The 21,822-nt window shown below is 43.8% G+C and overlaps 1 long non-coding RNA gene across 1 annotated transcript; it reads left to right on the top strand.

The window, feature by feature from the left end:
• The first annotated feature begins 515 nt into the window (after positions 1-515).
• On the top strand, positions 516-20,860 carry LOC111817236. Its single transcript, XR_002821478.1, has 3 exons — positions 516-634; positions 14,254-14,256; positions 20,850-20,860. It is a non-coding gene; the product is annotated as an uncharacterized LOC111817236 (long non-coding RNA).
• Positions 20,861-21,822: the final 962 nt, after the last annotated feature.

Raw genomic sequence — 21,822 nt, 5'->3', positions numbered from 1 at the left:
TAAGCATTTTATAATAAAAGCCTTATGTTTTAATTTACTTTTTATCCCATTAAATGAAGCTTAGGTGATAAAGGTCGAATTTTCTTATACTTAAATGTTTTAGTCCCATAACTGTGCTGCTTTTGGAGATAGCTCCTTCTGGTGTCACCCAGAAGTCGGTTCTCTCCACTGTGTCTCAGGTTTAGCCTCCCAAAGGAGACGTGCCCAGAACACTAAGCCAGGACATGGCTTTTATGTGTGTTCTCCTGGACGGGCATAATCTCTTTGTCTCATCTGACCCAGAGACGGGGTATGTGTCCTTTCTAGAATGGCTTTCCTGTCTTCAGCGTTGACAAACGCTCATTTTCTAAGGGCTTTACTTAGCTGGAACAGTCAGAGTTCTTAACTTTTACATGCCTTTAAAAAAGAAAGTGCAAAGAGATAAGAAAATCAGGAACAAAGTCAAAGAAAGGAAACTGAAACAGATCAGGCCCGACATTCCTTCTAGCGTGTAGAGGGGATCCGAACCAGTCTATCCCAGTGAAACCTGTCCTCCAAGTCTTTAAGAACGGTTGCCGACCTAATGTCATTTAACTGGCAAAAGGAGTCCCTTTTTATGTAGGCATGTAGGTTTTCTAAGTTTAAGCTAGCTAAAGTTTTATTTTACAGAAGTTTACATAAAATCCAATAAGAATCTTAGTAATTTTACCTTCTAGTGCTTTTGTCTAAAATTTAATAATCAGTTCAAATATAACATATACAAATATAAAACAGTCATAAAATGTCCCATTAAAGAAATATCATGACCTTATAACAATGTTATGTCTTAGCTTAAATTTATCAACATTTTGACCAATATTTTAATAATGAATTTATCTGGCTGACAGGTTCTAAGAAAAACAGATAAACATAAATAGACCAATCAAAATCAAAGAAAAACAAACTAGTTAGTACAGACAGACAGACAACAGACAGACAGCACAATTACAGTTACCCAGATGGTTCCAATTTGGCCCAAATAAATCCTGTATGAAAGTGTATGCCCCTAATTAGATTAAATCTATTGGGGGACTTGGTAAAGGTGGAAATAATTCACTTTACATAAGAGGCAGACTAGTCTAATGGGCCTAAATAAAACTTGTATGAGAGGAATGTGTATGCCCCCTATGCAGGAGAACTTGGTAAGGGTAGGGGTATCAAGGAAACCTTTATACAAGAGAAACTAGCCTGCATTAGAGAGAGAGGGTCGAGCAGATGTTGCTAGCCCCCTACAGTTAGAACCTGTAGGAGTAGGGAAGGCATAAATCTCAAAGAGAGATAAAGAAAGAGGTCGCACACATGCGGCTAGCTCCCTACAGTTAGAATATGTAGGGGGAGGGGGTAGAGGCAAAAGAACCTCACCTAAAGAGATCCCGGAGGTCACAGAAACCTCTACATATGACCAAAGTCCATAATCTCTAAAGGCAACTAATTGGCAAAAGGGACACCTAGGTCCATTTGCCTCACTGAAAACAGAGCTCTGTGGCGAAAGAGACATCTAGGTCCATTCACTTCCCTACAATTGAGATCTCCCAAAATCTGACTTAGAGGGCGTCCCACTCCAAGGACTCAGAGACTGGAGTCTGCGAGTCAACAACACAACCAAGAACCTTAGATCTTATTCATTCTTACCTTACACATTTGAGATTTTATACATTTGAAATCTTATATTTTTGAGATCTTACATTTGAGTTTTTATACATTTGAGATCTTATATATTTGAGTACTCAGAAGAAAGCAAAGAGAGAAAGTGAAAGGAGAGGTTAACACAGCAGCCGTAGTTCTTTAAAATCAGTAAAGCTAAATCAAAACCATTAATTCACATCTGAGTTTAAGCTGGTATAACAAAATTTAGGTTGAAATTTACTTACCGCATCAAAAAGAAGAGGTCTTTAGGGATCCCGGACGAGCCCCCAAATGTTGTAGCTCAAAAATCAGATGACAACGAGGCAAGGAAGGGGTGGAGAGGAAGAAGTGGCAGGGTCACTAGTTCATTAGGTGGTCCTTACTGAGTGGGGTGCTGGAATCAGCAACATGGGGTACAGCGAGTCATTAGTTTATGGGGTGGTTCTGTTGGGTGGAGGTGCTGAATTGGCAGTCATGTATAGTTCATTGAGATAAGGTTTGGGGAGCAGATATCATAAGACTTGAGTAACAGGGGTGAGGAGTTGGAGGAATTAGAGGAGGAATTGGGAGGGTCGGCACATACAGAGGAGGAACTTGGTGAGGTTAGAAGGGCAACAAAATGGAGTCAGTTTTAACAGGGTACAACATCACCATGTAGCTGCTTCCCCAAGGCGGAGCCCGCAGTCTCCTGAAGGAAAAGGCTTCATGCCTCTTGCATAGGCCGTGGCTCCAAGCCAAGGTGGGCTTCTGCATTTGGCCAGGATGACCATCAAGAATACGGAAAGCCATCAGCTGTGTCCTTCTGGCTTTCCTTCCTGTGCCCATCAGGAAGCGGACTAGGCCCACAAGTGCAGATCATTGTCACAAGCGGGCCAGGACAGGACCCTTCCAGGAGGTACTGTAGTGAACAAGCTTTGAGGGTGGCTCCCGAGCCACGTGTGGGTTCTGGGATGCTCTGGGCTGTGCAACTCCCTACCTGCAAGGCTCTCTCAGGTGAACAATGGTGGGGTGAGCATGCCGGCATACTCCTAAAGTGCTGCGAGTTCTAGGATTCCCACCAGAGGACCCTAAGATTCCCTTAGCTTCCACCATCCCTCATTTCAAATGAATTATCTCTCCATGTAGGAAGGCTGTTTAATTTTTTGCTATTTTTAAGGAGAACACTGAAATTCCAAATGAGAAATGCAAATACCAGCTGCAGGTACCTAAGAGAGGTGGGGAGATCCGTAGAGAAGGAAGTGTTCTGCTGGCTAGTCTACATCCTGCCCAGGACCAAGGTGCCTCGGGCCATGTGTCACACTCCTAAGACAAAACATACATCAATAATAAAAGTAGGAAAACTGGGGACAATGTGTAAAAGGCAGAAAAAAGCTGTTAGCAATGCTGAAATATAAAGCGTCTACCGTTCCCCACCATCTCTGTCCACATGTCACGGTGTTTTTGATTTATGTTCAAGGAACTTTACTTCTAGCATATATTTATTTTAGGTGCCAGTAAAGAATAACATATATTACTTAATAATTTTTTTCAGGAAAAGTATTGCATTTTAGTTCAACATTTACTGATTGAAACACATTGATGCCCCAAATAAACACTTCCTAGTTAAAAGTCTTACAGATAGTTTTAATGCTTTATTTTTCTATTTAAAAAAGCAATTCCAGGGCCAGCCAAATAGCTCAGTGGATTAAAGTGCCTGCAAGCAGGCACAAGAGCTGGGGGTTCAATCCCCAGGCCTGCCGTGCTGCCCGCTGAGACAGCAATTGAGACTGGATGTGGTGGGCCACGCCTGTAATCCCAGCTTTTTTTTTTTTTTTTTTTTTTTTTTTTTTTTTTTTTTCAGAACTGGGGATTGAATTTAGGCCCTTGTGCTTGCCAGGCAAGCACTTATTCTACTGAGCTATCTCTGCAGCCCCTGTAATCCCAGCTTTAGGGATGCTGTAAACAAGCAGATCACTATGAGTCCATTCTAGTAGTGAGACCCTGATCACGCTGTAGACCCTTCCCAAAAATACAAAAAGAGAAAGAAAGAAAGAAAGAAAGAAAGAAAGAAAGAAAGAAAGAAGCAGTCCTGAAAAGGAAACTGATAAAGCAAAATGATATTTATCACTTAGATTTGTTCTTCAGAAATTAGTAATCCAAACAAGAGCTGTCGTTGTAAATCTGTTCATCAGAATCACAAAGGGCAGAGTTCAGTAAGATAAGGGCTTGCATACATACCAAGGTTACAAATTACCAAGATTATAAATAATCCCATGAGAGCATCACTATGGTTAGTTCTGCACCCAAAAGTATAAAAAAAGGGGCAATAAAGAGCATTTTGGGGGAGGCTATAAGAAGAGACGGTGCTTGAAAAAAATCTTGACTTCTCTCTACTTTTCTGTTCTTGACTAGAAATAAATGTAACGCTGAGGAGCTGCATAGCAATAAGAAACGAAGCAAAAATATACACCAATGACAATGCGGTGTACGTGAAGGTGTATTCCTAACAGCACCACAGTGGTCACAGATTTTTGTGTTGCTGGCGTTTATCTCTTTCAATCCTCAACTCCAAGTATTTGCAATGGACACAGGACACAACGTGGAGCCTCATAAAGATTTATAGCGATGGACAACGGACCCCACAATTTTACCGGAAGGAATCTTTTCCAGTCACTTCCAGGAACATACGTATATATACACACACATGCGTGCTAGTCCCAGTTTGTTGAAGTAGCCAGATCAGGTGAAACTCCAGAGTACATTTTAGGTGTTGTGGTGGAGGATGACTTAGATGGACCCCTGCGGGCACCAGGGAACTAAGCAAACACAGCTCCGTGGAGCGACCGCGCTGACCCAGTGTTTCACACACGAGCTGCTCCAGACTCCCCCTGAGGCACAGCTTCACCTTGGGCCCCTGGAGCAGCGGGCGTCGGGGTCTTCCCAGAGCTCAGGCGGGCGGTGGTGCTGCTCCTGGCTCCACAGTTGGCCCTGGACGTGCAGGCGCCCAGGCCCCGCTCCAGCACAGGGCAGCCACTGCCCCAGGAAGGCCACTCCCAGCTCCCACAGACGCTGGGGTCTTCGCTTGGAGAAGGGCTCCGAGACATCCGCGCCGCTCATTCGCACACAGGGCACCTGTGTTGGCAGCTGCCAGACACGGGCTGGAGCTCCTCTGTCACTGAGCGCTGCAGCTACCTCTAGCTCTCCGGGGAGAATCAGGCTGGTCCTCCCACCCGCTGGACATCTGCCCTTGGCCCGCCCTCCTTCTCCTCTTTATTTCCTCTTGGGAACACTGACCGAAATCCTCATTTCGGGCCTCGCTGAGCTCTGGGGGCACCTGGCCACAAAGACTTGCACAGCAGATTGGGATACTGAACAGCTATTTTGTCTATTCCTAGTGGCCACCAGCTGAAGCCACAAGCTGTGGGTGTTTTGGCAGCAGGTATCTTGGGGATAGTAGACCTAGGTGTTACTTTATGTTTCTCTCTGCTTATTTGAATTACCTTTTAGTTACTTTTGTACAGCAAAACCACCTTGTAGTTTTTAACTCTACCCCTCTGATAATTATAACTAACTTCTGTTAAAATAAATGACTGGTGAAACCATTCCTATGACGGTATTATTACTCAACCTTGAGCCAGGTAGAATGCTACAGCTCCATTTTTTCCTGATCTAATATTTTCTCTGTAGTTAACGTGTTATTTTTATTATGTTTTAGTGTGTACTTATGCTCTGACTCCATTCTTTAAGGTCATGTTTTTTTTTTTTTTTTAATGGGAAGGTCATCCAAATTAAATTCAAGCACTTATGAATGCTTTTTGAGAAATAACAACTGTAGGTAGGCAGTTGTGAGGCAGATGGTTGTCATGCAGGCAGAGCCGCGTGGTTCTTCCACAAGCCCTGAGGGCAGAGATCGACAGCCTGCTTTGCCAGTGTCCACACATACCGCACAGCGGTAGAAGCCAGTATTATGCTGTATTACACTGAATCCTGGGCAGAAGGCTCGGCCTCAAAATTCATGACACTGCAAAGCTGTAAGGCCATAGTGAAAAATACTGAGGTCCTGAGGCATGACGGCCTGGGAGCAACGGCTCTGAGATTTGCTCTCAGGCCTGAAAAGAACGTCACAAACACAGAAGACATGGTCATGAGAAGAGGCCACATGCTGCCCTGTTGCTGTGCCGGTGCTCTGGAGCGGGCTGTAGAAGCCATCCACGTAGGTGTCATGTTATTGAGGAGAAAGCCTCCGCCCTCGGTTTCAGTCGTATCACAAAATATGCAATACAGGTAAGTGTAACTGATCGTAAGACCGACAGTAATTTTGCAGGGAAGTGGAATGCCAGGCCACGTCACGCACGGATACGTGCGTGTGTCAAGAGCTTCTTCCGCACTGCGGGGAGCTCCACAGCTGGAGCACGGCCCAAACACTGGGTTTGTCAGGAAGAGCAACCCCTGGCTCTGCTCTGGATTCCAGCACTGTCACTTCCTAGCCCGCAGCAAATGCAGCCCGCTGCCAGTACCAGTCCGGCTGTGACCGTGACCCGAGCCCGGCTTTGTACCTGAGTGCCTAGCATTCCAGCTCAGTTGGGCGCAGGAGGTCCCAGGCGTGCTCCTTGGAAGCTAAGCTCTTCTTCTGACCACCCAAAGGTTGATCTACTTCACCTTTCGGATCTCACACAAGCAGCCAGTGGCATGGACTCGCGTGAGTTTTCTCTGCTTGGCTTTTCTCTCAGGAGGCTCTTCAGCCCCATTGAAGGCCACAGCAGAGGCGTCTCCATCAATCACGTGAGGAAGAAGTGAGCAGGGCTGCCGCAGGGTCTCCAGCTGTACTCAGCAGGGGCAAAGCACTGCCAGGCTGCCTGTGTGGGACCTGGAGCCCTAGTGTTCCTGCAGCCACTGAGAGAAGGTCATCCAATAGCTTGAAGACTGAATCCAAGACTGAGGGACAGAGACAGTGGTTGTTTGTCCCTGCCTGGATCCTTTTCAAGAGTAAAGGACAGAATTTGCCTTGCTTGAATCTAATCCAGTGGTGGGCTCCTGTGGGAACAAGGCAGACGGAGCCGTGGTTGACTCTGAAAGAACGCGTGCCAGTTCTTTCTCTTTCACCCCAGACTCACCAAAGATGACTTGGGCACCAGCCTTGGATTTGCCGCTTTAGCCAGAACTAACTCTTCAGTGACCATCTTTAAAATAAATAAATAAATACATCTTTATTTATGTATTTGGCACAGAATCTCACAACGCAGCTTGGACTTGCAGTGATCCTCCTGTCTCAGCCTCTCCAACACCGGGATTACAGGCATGCACCACCACGCCTCGTTTCAGTGGTCAGCTCTGTGTGCCCAGGGAAGGGGCCAATGCAGCGTACAGTACCAGGGATCAAACTCATGTCCTTGTATTTGTCAGGCAGGAGCCTAGACCACCAAGCTATCTCCCCAGCCCCCTTAACGACCATCTCTCTGTGTGTGTGTGTGTGTGTGTGTGTGTGTGTGTGTTTTACTACAGAGTTTACAGGACCTCAGGGTCTCACTATGAAGATTGGACTCATCGTAATCTGCCTGTGTTCAGCCTCCCAAGAGGTGGAATTACAGGTGTGTGCCACCACGCCCAGTCTCATTGCCATCTCAGCGCACCCAGGGGCAGGGCCAGCATGGTACACCTGGGATTGAACCCCTGCCGCTGCATCTGCCTAAGCAAGTGCTTTAACCTGCTGAGCTATTTGGCCGGCCCTACATGACCATCCTTAATGCTTTCCTTTGTTTCATGATCGTTCATGGTTGTCGGAAGATGAAAAGCTGCTGAGAGCCGTACATTTTCTCTTGCCGTCGCCCACTGCGACATCATCTTGCATCCATAATGTGAGTTACATGGAAGTTGGCAGGCAGAGGTGCTCCACTTGTCAAAGCATATCTGGATGATCCACATAGCTCTTCCCTTGCAGCCAAGATTTCTGACAATGAAGACATGCCTGGACCTGCGGGCCCAAGAAAGGCAGAGGCCAGGTCTTGTGATCCCATTGATATGGGGTAGTACTTATTTCTCAACTGTTTTCTGACAAAGTAGAAAGCCATTATTCACTGTGACTCAATGGCAGATGTTCTGAAAACCTACCACAGCCCCTTGGGTATATGTCCCCAGGTCACTGGAGGTCATCCCATAGACCACTGGTATTTCTTTATGACAGTGAGATATGAAACTGACCTTCACTGAAGTGCATCTGGAGAACTTCTGCATTCCCACAGCAGGCCAGGGACACAGTGCAGATGTCACAGTGGCTTCTCCACTGCTAGCAGCAAGCTCAACCCTGAGAGCCAGGTGCTGAGCTCCAAATTCCCTTTTGTTCTGAGTTCTGCTTGAGTACTTCTTGATGCTTTTCCATATGGCCACTACAGAAAGCTCCAGGACCTGCTCTTGCCCGGCACTTTACTCTGATTCCTGCCTCACTGCTGCAGGCCTTGGCTGGCTTCTGTGGACTCCTGTTGCTCATCATATTCTTCCTCACTTTCGTCATTTTACTGAGGCTCACAGAAACCACCAGAGAAAGGTCACAGCCGAGATGAGTCCCCTTAGAACTCTTATTCTGCCTTTCTATTTCAGTGGCAGTCTTGCTTGAGGTAGGACTCGAGGGGACAATTCTATCAATCTGGTGAAGACCCATCTGACTGCTGTCCCCCCTGAGTAGCAGTCCAGCACCATTGCTGGCTGCCACTCAGCATGTGGTGTCCCCCTTTCAGGAAACTTTTCAGCCCTTTTGTTTCATCTCTTCTGTCCTAATACCCTCGAACATTGTCCTCATATGTGATTATTTGTTATTCACTTGGCTGAGAGGCCTCTTCAGCAACATGAATAACCTAAGGTGATGTTCACGATGGTGGTAGCCACCACGATAGGCATCTTAGAGGAGGACCAGGAATTTTAGGTCAAGTCTGTGGTGGAGGTGAGACCACAGCGTGGAAACTGCCGGGAGAATTCTGAAACACCGCCTCCGCTGCACCAACAAGTTGTGTTTCGCTTAGACACACCATAATTCCTCCTAAATTTTGCCCTCTACACTACAAACTCTAGTTGGTTTTGACAGGGATTAGAATAAATATTTAACAAAACTGAGCTAGTAAAAGTGAAACCCTTTGCCCCAAACTCACTAAATATCTGTTGCTACTGTGTCATGAGGCGCAGGAATGATTGCTCTTATCTTGGCTCATGACCAAACCTGATGAAGAAGGCACTAGTTCCCCTGGATTAAAATCCTTTCCTCATCTGTCACTTTGGAGTATTTTAAAAGAGGTTGCATTACAAAAGCACATTGCTTAAAGTGTGAGCTTTGGTTTTACGCAGCTCTGAGCTGAGAAACCAAATATTGAACAATTTCTTAACCTATTAGAGCTTCCTGTCAGGGAACATGGAAAAATGCCTACTTTGGAAAATGATATGAAAAGCTACTAATTTATGAAGTGTAATGCGAATATCCAAGAAATAAGAATTTAAATGTCCAGAGACCTCAGAGGTAGTTACATATGCATTCATACAGTGCAGAATGGAATGAAGTAACACTTTGCATAACACAGAAAATATTCCCACCCTCCCAACAACGAAACAGTGTCATGCAAGAATATATGGATATTATTATATTAGTTGATATATGAATATTTTGTAATATATTAGCTGCAAAAATTCTTTTTCTAGAATCACCAGAGTCCACCTTCTTTCGGGTTAGAAAATAAAATTTGCAGCTTTCCTGACATCTGTAATAGCTTTTACTTAAAATCTTAAAAGAGCTCATTGATTTTACAGCATGGTCAAACTGTAAAGCGTTGTAATTAAATCTCCGGTCAACTCCAAGGGCTTACTATTTGAGTCACAGAAACCTGCTTGCATACCTGAGAAGATGCAGTGCATTCTATCCGGGTTACCGTTGTAGCTTTGACATCTCACGCTTGTAACTCTGTGCTTGTAGCTAATTCCTACTACACAGTATCTCCGCGATCGGAGCTCATAACCCAAAGTACGCATGCGCAGTAGCGATCTGCACTAGTGCAGTCTGTGTGTGTTGGCACACGCGAGGAGGAAGAGACGGTCACCTGGTTCTTCTGCCCTGCGACATTTCGCTTATGCCTTACTAAAAAATTCACATCCGTGACTTCGTGTAAGTTTTCCATTAAACACATGCGTTTGGGCAATGGCTCGGAAAAGGATACAAACAAATTCTGAAAATATTAGCTTTACCTCTTACCTTCAAGGTCTGTTAATTAATGATGGGTAACGTTGGTGGCCCACGTTTGCTTAGCAGTGTTTATAAGTTTAAGTAGAGTCAAGAAATCATTCTCGGGGCCGGGGAGATGGCTCAGGGGAATAAGTGCTTCCCTGGCAAGCACAAGGGCCTGAGTTCAATCCCCGGTTCCGAAAAAAAAAAAAAAATCATTCTCACAGATAACTACTGTTGATACTTACTGCAAAACATCTCGGCTAAATGCTCTAATGTCTCTAACCGCCATTTGCAAATATTTTAATGCTCGTACTTACATAAACCAACTCCCCTGAGCAGCTGTGCGCCTCAGAGCTGGCGACCGCGACATCCCGCCTAGTGCGCTGCCCATGCCTTTCGCGTTAACTCATCCTGGTAGACCTGCAGCGACCTAGCCAACGCCAGAGGTCGTGCGGAGCAGAAGGCGAGGCCGCAGCTAACTCGGTAACCCTGCGACCGCTTTGTGGATTAGCATCCCAGATACTCTGCCAGGAAAGTAGTCTTAATCCCGTTTCCAGATAAGCTTAGTGGCCAAACGTGTGACGAACATGTGCATTGGGAGCTCGTGGCACCCGCGCCGCGCCGTCGGGGGCAGCTCTGCTCGCCGCATTTCCGCGGGACCAGCGAGCACAGGGGCTGCGCGTTCTGGGCCCAAGGCAGGAGGGACCTGGCACGTCCCGGGCGCTCGCTCCTCTTAGGACCCGGTGCAGGGCTTGGGCAGAAGCCGATGGCGTTCTGCTTCTGCATGACAGGTTCTGCGCACAGTGCTGCCCGGAGGAGAAATTTTTCACATTTTCAAATCATCAGTAGAGAGACGCGAGGGAGGCGGCTGTTAAAAATGGCAGCTTTGGGGGCCGGCGAGGTAGCTCAGTGGTCTAAAGCGCCTGCGTAGGCGCGCTTCGGCAAAGCGCAGGGACCGCGGTTCGCCCCCCAGCGCCACATGCCACGCCAGCCCTGCCCCAGGGTGTGCGGAGCCGGCCACAAAAAAAGAGAAAAAAGGCAGCTGTACATCCAGCGAGTAAAGATCAAAAGAACAAAGAAAAGCAAAAAAGTAAAAATCGAAAGGAGATAGCCATTCCCGCTTAAACTTTCTGACTACTGAGGACTTCTCAAACAGGTCAGAGGGGTTTGCATGAGAACCGGCCAGTGTACTCTCAGTGTGAGAGTTTCTAATGGAAAGGACAAAAGAAATTTTGCTTTCTGTCTCTTTCTCATATGCAATATATATATGTATGTATATATATATATATATATATGTATATTAGATGGGAAAATATATATAAAGTCACGAGCGTTAGCATGAAGAACGGCCCCTGAACGAGAACTGGAACCTGCCCACCTCGCTGCTGGCTGAAGCCCTCGCGTCTGGCTTGCCCGAGTGCGCAGCGGCACTTGGCCGGCTGGCCTCACGCGCTGAGCGATCGATCCACTTCAACGGCACATTAGAGATGAAGCCGCGTCTCCAGAGGGAGGTCCCCGTCACCGTGACCTTGGGTCAGCGCCGGACCACTGACCCGCGGACCCCACGCCCTGCCTGCCGGCTCCCGATGCCGCTCGCGGCAGCAGAGCGAGTCAGCGGGGCACAGATGTCGACGTGGCTCTTGCCAAATCAGAATTGACCAGCCAGTAGGAAGCCGGAGAGCAGCGGGAAATGTGGGTTAAAGGATGTCAATAATGTTTCAGAAGAGCGATTTCTCCCAAGAATTGTAGCTGTTGGAATGTTTTGACATTTATTCGGTGGAGAAATGTAGCATGTTTTGTGAAGCACTTCAAGAGAGCTGCTGCTAACTGCTGGGGGGTATTGATCTTCCTGCTAAATTGCACGGGCACACTTGGGAGATCATTGAGATGCAGGCAACAGGACAGAAAGGAGCGGCTGCGCCCGATGGCCGCTAATGGTAATTGGTTTCGATCCTTGCACTTGAAGAAGCCATGATTTACTTGGTTGGCTGATGAAATGTAGACGCTAAATATTTTGAAAAGAAAAAAAAGAGGGCCATTTAAAAAAAAAAAAAGAGAGAGAAAACATTTACAAGGCAGCACTTCCAGTCTGGAGTCTCTCTCTTATAAAATAAATGCAGCGATGAAGAAAATGTACCAAATATTATTGTTTAAAATTGTGGCTTTTTTCTTGCTGTTTTGGTTACCTCTTAAATATATCATTTGTTTAATCAGAGCGTTTGCTCTGACTTGCTCATGACTGTACCCAAGCGTTCCAGTCGTTGTGTGCTTTTCACATACATATTCATTTATAAATATAAAAGAAATACACATTTGTGGTTTGAAAAAAAAGGGACGAAGAGCAAAAATAGAAGCCCTTTCCTCTCTTGTGGCATGTGATATTTTCAATATTTCACTGCACTCTACAAAATTTGATGTTATAATTTCAATATTTCATTCCATTGGGTTATCAACAACTCATTGTTTTACTTCTCATTGGTAATTAATATTGTGATATTCATTTTGTGCTATTTAGGCACTGACAAGAATTTTCTTTCTTTTGTAGATTAACAATTTTACCCAGATCTAGTCATACACACAAACATACATGTAAACATATAGCTGTGTACATAGGTAGATAAATATCTATATCTATATTGTATTATATACATATATGAATGCAAAATATAGACATAGACACTGCTATGTGCACTGTACATGTAATATGCTACATAACTTATAATACATATAACATCGCCTGACACACATGTTCTCTGTCCAGTTGTGTGTGCTTATGTATGTACTCCATCTCAGACTAGTAGAACTGGTCAAATTTACAAAGCAAATTTTATTTTATTTTTTAGGGTTTTTGTTTGTTTGTTTGTTTGTTTGTTTGTTTGGTTTTGCCAGGGATCAAACTCAGGACCTTGTGCTTGCCAGGCAAGCACTTTTTCCACTGAGCTATCTTCCCAGCCCCAACAAAACAAATTTTAAAATATTTTCATAAATTCTAAATACTTTACAGCACAATCCTCAAAGGTGTGATTATTTTAAATTTAATAAATACCATCATATTTTCAATGTCAAAAGATTGTAACAATTTACATTATTAGACCTATTTTTAACTATAATATTATGATAATATCAAAATAATTTCTGAAATATTAGTAATCATTAGTAATATTCTCTTGGTACTGTTAATAATATACTTCCATACTTTTATAATATTGGTAATATACTTTTATTAGTAATTATTGGTAACATACTTTTGGATAATAGAAAAATATATTAATATTAAAAATCATTTGAAAAATAAAATCAATAGGCTTACAATTCATAAATCAATGAGAGAGCTTAAATTTTGTGCATATCATACTATCATGTTGATTTGTGCAGTTTAGTCATGTTTGCATTCTGGTCCTCCTAATAATTTAATAATTAAATAGATAATATTATTTAATAATAAAAAAGAATGGAAATGCTTTTCTATAAAACAGGTGTAAGAACTGGTGCAGGGGCTGGCGAGGTAGGTCAGCTGGCTAAGCGCGTACTTAGGCACGTGCAGTTCTGTGGGTTCGATTCCCAGCGCCAACGCCATGCCGGCGCTGCCCCCTGAGCCAGTCACTGAGACTGAGTGCTGGCACATGCCTGTGATCCCAGCACTGGGGAGGCTGAAAACAGGAGCATCACTATGACTATGAACTGCGTAGTGAGACCTTGTACCAAATACGTTAAAATAAATAAATAAATATTGATGTGCTTACTATTTCTTTAACCCATATCCAGGTGACTTGAATGTTTCCATGAATAGGAGCATCTAAAAAGAAGAATTTCTTTTGGCTACTAAACTTAAGGACATTTTGCAAATTTATATTTCAAAGAAGAGTCCTTGCCTATTTTGTTCACTTATATTCTTGTGGAATGCAAGAGTACTTGGTGGTCTCCATTGTGTTAAAATGTGAAAATACTCACTAGAACCCGTGGGGCGGTGAGCCGCGAGCGTAGATGGTGTTACCATTTCCTGGGGGTCTCCCCTTCTACTTCCGGAGTGAGGCTCATCCTCACGAGTGCCACAGCAGGTGTGACAAGAGGCAGACCTCAGTTCACACTGGCAGTGGGCTTGTGGCAGGGAATTATCTTAGGTTCTTGACAATGTGTTTCCATCTTGTTTTCTGGAGAGATCAACAGGAGTGGAGATAAAGGGATTATCCTTTCTTTCCATCCTGTTCTCAGATCTCCTCCAGCCCGGACAATAAATGTGCTAATTAGGACTAATTGCTCCAGTGGACACCGGTCATGTAGGACCCAACACAGATGCTCCACCTCCTGAGTGGGGGAGGGTGGCAGTGCAAGCTGTGGAGGCTTGAATTCCAACTCCAGGCTTCCCCACGCAAGAGAAATACAGCACATGTCCAAAGCTCCTAACATGTGTTTTCTTGGTGTTTTGAAAGAATGTTTAAAAGAAAAGAGTTTCAGGTTGGCTTTGTCATTTCACCAGTAGGGAAAAGTTGTTTTCTGCCACAGCAGCAGAGCCACACAAGCGGCATGGTGTCATTACTGTGTGGGACTGGCTGACATGTGCTCTCTTTCTGGTGCTCCACACCCAGGTCTTGTCAGCCGTTCTTATTTTCATGATATTCCTCACCCGTGTGTGTCCCCCTCAGCTGCAGAAGGCTTCTCAATGCTGGGGCTTCTAGGTATCTTTTCAATCTTGGTGAGAAATTTTGCGACACAGTAATTATCAGCCTATATTTGGTGCCCATGAAATAGAATCACAACCGTTCTCTGGTACCCGTGACATTGAATTTAGCAGTCCACATCCCCCTCTGCAGAGAATCTGCGGGATTCCGTCCCACGAAGATATTGCCCCTGGCTTCCGTTAGCATCACACTCTGTGCCCTGTGCCCATGTCAGTGCCAGAGTGATTCCTGATTTCCACAGAGGGACTTGCTAGGATTCTGAGACTCTGATGAATCTATAAATGAACATGGAAAGAAAAGCCGTCTCACTAGTATTGCATCTTCCTATCCATGAACGTAGATTCTCTTCACTTATTAAAATAATTTTTAGGGGCCAGGGAGATGGCTCAGTAGGATAAACGCTTGACTGGCAAATGCAAGGATCTGAGTTCAATCCCCAGTTCTACCAAAAAAAAAAAAAAAAAAAAAAACAAAAAAGAAAGAAAGAAAATGATTTTTCTTCCTACAGCACTGTCTTCTACAATTCACGTATTTTTGCACAACCTGTGAAATGGGAGGGCTTCAAAGAGCAATGCTGACCGTATTTACCCGTGAAATAGTTTTCAGGAAGAGCAGGACCTATTTGCAGTAGGGAAAGCTGTGGGTCTGTCTTGTCTTCAGTCTCTCTCTCTCTCTCTCTCTCTCTCTCTCTCTCTCTCTCTCTCTCTCTCTCTCTCCTTTCTTTATTTTTACATCTTAGAAATACAAAAGGATTGGTTTTTGCTTTTTACCAAGGAACTATTTATTATTTACTTATTTTTATTAACGTTTGTAGCACTGAATGGTAGTACACACCTGGCACATGTACATAACACATCTTGAAATTTTTATTAAAAATCCCTTTCCCTGCCCATCCTCTCACCTATCCATCTCTTGGACCTTTCTGCAATTGAAGAGGTAAGAAACTAGAAAGGTTAATCATTATTTTTCATTTAAAATTCTATATTCTCACAATGAAATGCTCTAAGACTCTGGATCACCCAAAGGTGTTCTCAGTAGTGTCTGATAACGAGGAATAGGCTCCCTGCATGACTGCGTGCAGACCCAGCAGTGTGAACTTCCTGCTGTTTCCTCACTCCCGCTCCAAGTGGGATTGCCAGCCAAGTGTGCTGCTTTTCTAAAGTAGCTCACGTTGTGTCAAAAGATGACAGAAGAGAGAGACAGAGAGACAGAGAGACAGAGACAGAGACAGAGACAAGAAGAGAGACAGAGAGAGACACACAGAGAGAGACACACAGAGAGAGAGACAGAGAGACAGACAGACAGAGAGACAGAGACACAAAGAGAGACAGAGAGAGAGACAGAGACAGAGACAGGAAGAGAGACAGAGAGAGACACACACAGAGAGAGACAGAGAGACAGAGACAGAGACAGAGACAGGAAGAGAGACAGAGAGAGACACACACAGAGAGAGACAGAGAGACAGACAGAGAGACAGAGAGAGAGAGAGACAGAGACAGAGAGAGACACACACAGAGACAGAGAGACAGACAGAGAGACAGAGAGAGACACAGAGACAGAGAGACAGAGACAGAGACAGAGAGAGAGAGAGAGAGAGAGAGAGAGAGAGAGAGAGAGAGAGAGAGAACTAAGATGATCTGCAGAGACTTAGGATGAGGTGACCCATGGAGCCCAGGAGAACAGACTGTGACCCTGCAAAAAGAAGGCTGGTGAAGCTGCTCTTCTAAAAACCTGAAAAAGTATTAGAGATCTCATTCATCATTTTAAAATGCTGACGTATCATCGCAAACTATGTTAAAGTACTGTACAGGAAAAATGTTAGGAGACGTGAAACTGGATCGATGGTCATGTTTTAACGATGCCACACTCTCTTCCACGCTGCTGCGTGAGCCACAGCACTTACAATTGATTCCGTACAGTTCAAACTCGTGAAATATTAACACATGTCAGATAATGACAACGCGGGAGCAGAAGTGGAAAGCAGAAAACACAGCAGGCAGCCCGAGGCAATCACCAATCGGATCGATCCAATCTATGTGATCCCGAGCTTCACCTGAAAATCCTTTACTAAAAGGTCCATCTATGGTTTTGGACTTTGGGGTGAGGCAGCCACTCACCAAAGCAAGTTGAAGAGTGTTCCCTGCCCTCAGGAATGGGGAATCAGGACGAAATGACATAGGTTATGCTCTATCACACATTACATTTACAGAGCTGAAGTGCAGTGCTCATAGCAGGGGACCCCACCGGCGGTGGCTGCAAGCAATGTCACAGATGACAGTCCACGCAGCCACTTCAGAGGGTTGTGTGCTGTTAACCAACCAACGCTGCTCCAGGCCTTGTGTTTGTCTTTCACTTCAGGCTGTTCTGCACCCCCGAGAAGAGGCTGAATCCCACAGGTCTGCCCCCCAGGCACACGGTCCGGGGTGGTGGGTGCCCATGGTGTCGCTGCTTACTGTTTAGGTCACAGTTGGTTAGGAAAGCCTGGGACCAAGCCGAGCACATGACTCTTGTTTGTGAACCATGCGTAAGTGCACGTGCAGGCTCTCTATTTCTTTTGTATTCTCTGATGCAAACATTTTCGCCTCTGATACACAGGAAGAAAAGATTTATGTGCTCAAATATTGGTGCCTTTTCTGATCAGGAATTCATTGCTCAACTAATGACATCCTTTACAGTTCTCAAGGTTGCCATTATGAAAAGTAGTTGTAAATTCTGAGTAATACGTTAAGCCTACTGTTTTATTTATTTATTTTTTATGTGCCAAAATTTTTATTAAATAAACAGAAGACAAGAAAGGAAGAACAAAACCAAAATGAATGGAAGGCAAATAGAAATGTCATAGACTTAAATGCAACTGTATCAATATCATTTTAAATACAATAATAATGAAATATGTCCATCAAAAGCATGAACTCAGACTGTATACAGCAACAAACTATAAACTATCTACAAGACATAGACATTCTCTTAACGAATAGAGGGATTTGTTGTAACAGTGTTTGTAAAGAGGATCTCATGTCTGCATCTTGTACAACAAATAACCACTAGGAAGACAGTATGCAATGTGTTAATTATTGAAACTGTCCTCCCAATTTGATTTGAAACTGTCTCATTGCTATTTGTCTGTCAATAAAATTATTGAAAAACAATAAAATGTAATAAAAAATAAATAAATTAAAAAAGAAAAAATATAAGTATTTGGGATTTTAACAGATTTTCTATTGCTATTGATTCCTAATTTAATTTTGTTATGTGAAAGCCTACTGCTTTAGTAGCTATACTCACTTATTATGTGAAATTCCTCACATCCTTAAGTCTATAGCTTGGAAATTGGCATTTACATACAGCTGAACTAAGTGCTCACAGGGGGGAGCTAGGGGAGCCCTGGATTCACAGGATGATAGGCTGAGTGGGATCTGTTTCCCACACTATTACAATATCCATTTATTCAGAAACTAATATCTGCTGAACGTGGGTCGCCTGCCTGGCCTCAGGGATTGAGCACACCCTTCACGGAGCAGAGTGTCCCTTGTAGCCAGGTGCCCACCACCGCCGGCTTCTCAGTGGAGACACCTGCTGAGGTCACCTTCGTGCTGCACCCCGGGATCCTCCCAAGAAGGCACTTCTGAGTGTGTCTGGGACCCACTGGGGCTGCAGCGGGAGTGGGGCTGGGGCGCAGCTCCGGCTGTTTCTGCAGCCAGCACTGTGTTCCCAGCATCAGAACGAGCAGGCTCCAGGGGCTGCTGCTGCTAAGAACCCGCTCGGCCCTGGACTCTGCACTCTCTGCTCCGGCCCAATCCTGCCTAGTCCGGTGGCTGAGACGGGAGTTGTGGGGGACTTTGCCACTTGATTTTTCTCTTCTTTCTTTCAACTACCAAGATTTGAGGCTCCAATTTGAAGATTAAAATCTCAGGATGATTGTTTATTTGTGCATTGCTTTAATCTCTTTCTTTTTTCTACCAGGGGACACCTAGATAACTGTTGTAAAACAAATTATAAAATCTGCATAAATAAAATTTTTCTTGACTGTGTGTGAAAATATCTGAATGTGTGTGTACACAAGTGTGTGCCTCATATCTGTGTTCCAAAATGTTCAAAACATCCGTTGTGCATAACAGTAAGTAGAGTTAATAATCTATCATAGGGGGCTTTTTTCATACATTAGAAAATTGCTAGCATAATAGATTTCAAGTGTTCTCACCAAAAAAGCTATATGAGAATGTGTTAAAGCAGGCGATTAAACAGTTCTGCAGTTCACACACACACAGACACACACACACACTCACACACACACACTGCACTACATGAATACAATTTTAGTTGGCAATTAAAATAAAAGTTCATGACAAAAAGGCATTTAGAAACTATCCCTTCCAGCTCCATTTTATCTGTTTGAACTATTCTTCTGTAATTCAAAATTCAAAATATATCTTTTTCCCGTGTAGAAACATTTTATTGTAGAATACATGGTTCCACCTACAGGAATGCTGATTTCTTTTTTAAATTTTCAAATGGACATTACTTCTTATGCTCCAGTTTGTTGGTTATATTTGGAAGCTCACCATTCAGGCCAAGGACTGATACACTCTACACACCCAGACACCAGTAAGTCCTTAATAAGAGGGATGGAAAAATGTAGGGCGGATGTTCACAATTTTACACTCTATTAGCCTAGAGGACACGTGACATCAGTTCCCCTCGGAGTGTTGCCCCTTCCTCCAAACGTGCCCTGCTCATCATTCTCGCCGCTGCTCCAGAGGCGGTTCTGCCAGTCCTTCTGGACACAAGGTGTGATCAGCAAAGCCGCGAACACCGGGAAGGATGCTGCGGACTGCTGTCCGATGGAAGGCAGGCTTGTAAAATCACCACGATGAGCCCTCCTCCCTTCTGCTCACCAGGAGGCTACTGTAGGACTTCTGGCTGGCTCCCTCCCAGATCAAAATGACCATGACAGGTAAAAATGCTTTGCTTGTTTCAGAACGTGGAGCTGGTCATGGCCACATAAAGAAAGATACACAGTGAAGAGAGAACTTCCAGAACTTGCTTCAGCAAGTTGCAAGAATTTTCAAACCAAAGGAGAGTATTTTGAGGGAGATTAATGACAATGTACTTTTATTGTCTAAGTTTTTAATGTAAAAATTTATCATATCTTGGATCTCACCTTGTATAAGCAACTTGCTTAAGTAAATAATGAACGGAAGTGTGTCTTCCTAGTGAGATCTTTGAGGAGGACAGAAGATGCCAGTCTCAAAAGTGACTCTGAGAAGATTCGATCACTCTACAAAATCCATTGCTGGGTTCACCAAACTATTCAAAGCTAGTAAGTAGATTCTTTTCAAAATGTCACCAACATTTTACAAACCTCGTTTGTTTTTCATGCAAAAACCACAGCAGACTGTTACTTCTTCTGCAATTAAAATATTTTCTAGCATGCAAGTTATTTAAAAATGCCAATATCTTTTCTGTTACATGCCAGATATTTTATAAAAGGGAATTAATACTTTTCATTAACAATTACTTCCAATAATTTCAATTGAAATGTTAAGAATTATACATTTTTTTCTAGATCTTGAAATTAGAAAATAATATTTCCCATTATCATAAAATTCCTTTCCTTCAATGTTATCTATTGTTATGAAAAAAGTTGAGTAAGATTCATTGATTTAGTATTTTCAATTAAATATTACCTGAAATATTCAGGCTTAAATAAAGCATAGGAACTGATTGACTTCTCAGAGGATTGATTAAGTATATATTGACTTGAACTCAATGCTGGACTAATTTTGTTGATTTCTTCCAATCATAAAATGCTAGGCTTCTGATGACTTAGAGCACAAAGGATGCCTAATATAAACTTTGTAAAATAAAGTTTAGTGGTGCAATTTAGCTGTGCAGAAGGACCACACTCATCATGGGGGATTTGACCTGTACGTGGCGCATCTTGAGTCCACTGTTTCCTCCTATGGCTCCCCCTGCCTAAGGTAAGTTTACTAAGAGCTCCCCTCTCAACATGTGATGACTCTGAAGGGCACAAAGTGTCATTTTGGTCCCTAAATAACTTGTATTTGAGCCCAACCTCAGCGGTGTCATACGGTGGCTCTTAAGTATTCACGGAAAAAGCGCTTTCTATTAGAAATGACCAGGCAGAACCACCCATTACACTGATGGGATACCTACTTCAGGGGCCTTGTTTAATGTTTATGACAATTAAGTTTTAAAAAGCTAACATAAAATCACTGAAAATACAACTTGAAATTGTGAAGTGATATCTACTGAGAGCTAAATCTAATCACAACTTAATTTAGAGAAACAAAACAATTTGCTGGCAAATACTTAAATGTAGTCAGCTCATTTTATACTGACCTGTGAGTGGATATATATTAAAATGGTTCAAAATTATTTAATTTAAAAAAATTGTTCTCTTAAAATATAGCAAAAGGAATATTTTCATTTTCCTGTAAAGTGATTTTTGTAAATGCTTTATTTGACTTATGGTGAATTGTTTAATAGTTTAATTCTTATAATAAATACCATTAGCTAAAAGTAATAATTGCTGCAGAGGACATTCACATTAAAATAATCCAGTCGGTAGTGGTAATAAACTGTTATTTTAAAAATATTTTTGGGGCCAGCCAGGTAGCTCAGTGGACTAAAGCGCCTGCTCAGGCAGAGGGCAGCTGCTGGGCTTCCATCCAAGGCGTGCCATGCGGGCTCTTCCCCTCCCACCCCGTGTCGCGGGGAAACACGATTGAGACTGCGCTTGGTGGCCCGCGCCTGTCATCCCAGCTCTTAGGAGGCTGAACGCAAGCGGAGCACTCGGAGTCCGATCTACGCAGGCTCGGTAGGCTCTGTACCGAACACAGGTGCTGAGCCCGCGCCAGCTCCAGCCCACCGCGTCCACCTCGGGATGCCTGGAGGTGACAGGGACCCGGCGGCAGGCAGGACAGGGGCTCTCCGCAGGATGTGCCCGGAGGCTGCGTCTGCAGCTGAGCACACACAGCTGCCTGCAGGACAAGCGCGTTCTTGTGCCTATTTTCATAAGAATGTGAGAAACACAAAGACTTTTAAGTAAAACTAGCCATGTGTGTCTTGCCAGACCCACTGGGAGCGCAGGTAAGAAGCGGCTGCCTCCATTTGTGTGTCCTTTGGGGGTTCGCATATGTGTGAGTTTATTTTAAAAAATCAAGAGATATCTTTAGAAGTACTTTTGCATTTAACTGATTGCTATTCAACACTGTTAGGTGATCCATGTTATAGGTAGACCCGAGTTTACCAAAGTAATTCCCTAGTGCTGAAAATTCAGCTTTTTAATTTTAATTA

Source organism: Octodon degus, unplaced genomic scaffold, assembly GCF_000260255.1.
Source record: "Octodon degus isolate 3935 unplaced genomic scaffold, OctDeg1.0 scaffold00052, whole genome shotgun sequence".
Lineage (NCBI taxonomy): Eukaryota > Metazoa > Chordata > Mammalia > Rodentia > Octodontidae > Octodon > Octodon degus.
The sequence above is the reverse complement of the archived record's forward strand: the minus strand, read 5'-3'. Positions and strand labels throughout refer to the sequence as shown.